This window comes from Oncorhynchus tshawytscha, linkage group LG13 (genome assembly GCF_018296145.1).
Source record: "Oncorhynchus tshawytscha isolate Ot180627B linkage group LG13, Otsh_v2.0, whole genome shotgun sequence".
NCBI classification, from domain to species: domain Eukaryota; kingdom Metazoa; phylum Chordata; class Actinopteri; order Salmoniformes; family Salmonidae; genus Oncorhynchus; species Oncorhynchus tshawytscha.
This window is the reverse complement of record NC_056441.1, coordinates 3581157-3585265: the sequence shown is the minus strand read 5'-3', so window position 1 is coordinate 3585265 and position 4109 is coordinate 3581157.

The following is a 4109-nucleotide window of genomic DNA, read 5'->3' as shown; positions in this document are numbered from 1 at the left end:
TCTATTAAACCATCGTCTCCACCTCCTCCTCCTCCTCTATTAAACCATCGTCTCCACCTCCTCCTCCTCCTCTATTAAACCATCGTCTCCACCTCCTCCTCCTCCTCTATTAAACCATCGTCTCCACCTCCTCCTCCTCTATTAAACCATCGTCTCCACCTCCTCCTCCTCCTCTATTAAACCATCGTCTCTACCTCCTCCTCCTCCTCTATTAAACCATCGTCTCCCCTCCTTCACCTCTATTAAACCATCGTCTCCACCTCCTCCTCCTCCATTAAACCATCGTCTCCACCTCCTCCTCCTCTATTAAACCATCGTCTCCACCTCCTCCTCCTCCTCTATTAAACCACTGTCTCCACCTCCTCCTCCTCTATTAAACCACTGTCTCCACCTCCTCCTCCTCTATTAAACCATCGTCTCTACCTCCTCCTCCTCCTCTATTAAACCATCGTCTCCCTCCTTCACCTCTATTAAACCACTGTCTCCACCTCCTCCTCCTCTATTAAACCATCGTCTCCACCTCCTCCTCCTCTATTAAACTACCGTCTCCACCTCCTCCTCCTCTATTAAACCATCGTCTCCACCTCCTCCTCCTCTATTAAACCACTGTCTCCACCTCCTCCTCCTCTATTAAACTACCGTCTCCACCTCCTCCTCCTCTATTAAACCATCGTCTCCACCTCCTCCACCTCCTTCACCTCTATTAAACCATCGTCTCCCCTCCTTCACCTCTATTAAACCACTGTCTCCACCTCCTCTATTAAACTACCGTCTCCACCTCCTCCTCCTCTATTAAACCATCGTCTCCACCTCCTCCTCCTCTATTAAACCACTGTCTCCACCTCCTCCTCCTCCTCTATTAAACCATCGTCTCCACCTCCTCCTCCTCTATTAAACCATCGTCTCCACCTCCTCCTCCTCTATTAAACCACTGTCTCCACCTCCTCCTCCTCCTCTATTAAACCATCGTCTCCACCTCCTCCTCCTCTATTAAACCATCGTCTCCACCTCCTCCTCCTCTATTAAACCATCGTCTCCACCTCCTCCTCCTCCTCTATTAAACCATCGTCTCCACCTCCTCCTCCTCCTCTATTAAACCATCGTCTCCACCTCCTCCTCCTCCTCTATTAAACCATCGTCTCCACCTCCTCCTCCGCTATTAAACCATCGTCTCCACCTCCTCCTCCTCCTCCTCTATTAAACCATCGTCTCCACCTTCATCTCTACGAAACCACCTCCTCCGCCTCCACCTCCTCCACCTCCTCCTCCACCTCCTTCTCCTCCTCCTCCACCTCCTCCTCCTACCCACACCTTCATCTCTACGAAACCACCTCCACCTCCCCCACCTCCTCCCCCACCTCCTCCACCACCTCCTCCTCCACCTCCTTCTCCTCCACCTCCCCCTACTACCCACCCCTTCATCTTTACAAAACCACCCCCCTCCTCCTCCTTCCTTCTCCTCCTTCTCCTCCACCTCCTTTTCCTCCTCCTACCCACCCCTTCATCTCTACGAAACCACCCCTCCTCCTCCTCCTCCTCCTCCTCCACGTCCTCCTCCTTTTCCTCCTCCTACCCACCCCTTCATCTCTACGAAACCACCACCTCCTCCTTCTCCTGCAACTCCTCCTCCTCCCCACCCCATTCATCTCTATGAAATTGCCTCCTCCTCGTCCACCTCCTCCTCCAAATCCTTCTCCACCGCCTCCTCCACCTCCCCCTTCTCCTCCTCCTCCTCCTCCTCCTCCTCCTCCTCCTCCTCCTCCTCCTACCTACACCATCTCTACGAAACGACCTCCTCCACCTCCACCTCCTCCGCCTCCAGCTCCGCCTCCACCACCTCCTCCTCCTCCTCCTCCTACTACCCACCCTTTCATCTCTACAAAACCACCCCCTCCTCCTCCTCCTCCTCCACCTCCTCCTCCTTTTCCTCCTCCTACTCACCCCTAAATCTCTACGAAACCACCCCCCCTCCTCCTCCTCCTTCTCCTTCACCTCCTCCTCCTCCCTTTCCTCCTCCTACCCACCCCTTCATCTCTACGAAACCAACCCCTCCTCCTCCTCTATTAAACCATCGTCTCCACCTCCTCCTCCTCTATTAAACCACCGTCTCCACCTCCTCCTCCTCTATTAAACCATCGTCTCCACCTCCTCCTCCTCTATTAAACCATCGTCTCCACCTCCTCCTCCTCTATTAAACCATCGTCTCCACCTCCTCCTCCTCTATTAAACCACTGTCTCCACCTCCTCCTCCTCTATTAAACCATCGTCTCCACCTCCTCCTCCTCCTCTATTAAACCACTGTCTCCACCTCCTCCTCCTCTATTAAACCATCGTCTCCTCCTCCTCCACCTCCTCCTCCTTTTCCGAATTCCTACTCACCCCTAAATCTCTACGAAACCACCCCCTCCTCCTCCTGCTTCTCCTCCTCCTCCTCCTCCCTTTCCTCCTCCTACCCACTCCTTCATCTCTACAAAACCACCCCCTCTCCTCCTCCTTCTCCTTCACCTCCTCCCTTTCCTCCTCCTACCCACCCCTTCATCTCTACGAAACCAACCCCTCCTCCTCCTCTATAAAACCATCGTCTCCACCTCCTCCTCCTCTATTAAACTACCGTCTCCACCTCCTCCTCCTCTATTAAACCATCGTCTCCACCTCCTCCTCCTCCTCTATTAAACCATCGTCTCCACCTCCTCCTCCTCCTCTATTAAACCATCGTCTCCACCTCCTCCTCCTCCTCTATTAAACCATCGTCTCCACCTCCTCCTCCTCCTCTATTAAACCATCGTCTCCACCTCCTCCTCCTCTATTAAACCACCGTCTCCACCTCCTCCTCCTCTATTAAACCATCGTCTCCACCTCCTCCTCCTCTATTAAACCATCGTCTCCACCTCCTCCTCCTCTATTAAACCATCGTCTCCACCTCCTCCTCCTCTATTAAACCACTGTCTCCACCTCCTCCTCCTCTATTAAACCATCGTCTCCACCTCCTCCTCCTCCTCTATTAAACCACTGTCTCCACCTCCTCCTCCTCTATTAAACCATCGTCTCCTCCTCCTCCACCTCCTCCTCCTTTTCCGAATTCCTACTCACCCCTAAATCTCTACGAAACCACCCCCTCCTCCTCCTGCTTCTCCTCCTCCTCCTCCTCCCTTTCCTCCTCCTACCCACTCCTTCATCTCTACAAAACCACCCCCTCTCCTCCTCCTTCTCCTTCACCTCCTCCCTTTCCTCCTCCTACCCACCCCTTCATCTCTACGAAACCAACCCCTCCTCCTCCTCTATAAAACCATCGTCTCCACCTCCTCCTCCTCTATTAAACTACCGTCTCCACCTCCTCCTCCTCTATTAAACCATCGTCTCCACCTCCTCCTCCTCCTCTATTAAACCATCGTCTCCACCTCCTCCTCCTCCTCTATTAAACCATCGTCTCCACCTCCTCCTCCTCTATTAAACCATCGTCTCCACCTCCTCCTCCTCCTCTATTAAACCATCGTCTCCACCTCCTCCTCCTCCTCCATTAAACCATCGTCTCCACCTCCTCCTCCTCTATTAAACCACCGTCTCCACCTCCTCCTCCTCCATTAAACCATCGTCTCCACCTCCTCCTCCTCTATTAAACCATCGTCTCCACCTCCTCCTCCTCCTCTATTAAACCATCGTCTCCACCTCCTCCTCCTCCTCTATTAAACCATCGTCTCCACCTCCTCCTCCTCCTCTATTAAACCATCGTCTCCACCTCCTCCTCCTCTATTAAACCATCGTCTCCACCTCCTCCTCCTCCTCTATTAAACCATCGTCTCCACCTCCTCCTCCTCCTCTATTAAACCATCGTCTCCACCTCCTCCTCCTCTATTAAACCATCGTCTCCACCTCCTCCTCCTCTATTAAACCCCCATCTCCACCTCCTTCACCTCTATTAAACCCCCATCTCTCTGTCATCCCCTGTTCCCTCCCTCTGTCCGGCTTTGATCAGCCATTCTTCACACTCCTTCGCTGATACCTCGGTATCAAGGAGACGACACATCCTTGGTCCTCCCCCTTTTCCCTACTCCTCATCCCTCCCTCCTTCCCTCCCACTAGCTTCAACTTTTCCTTCCTTCCATCTCTGT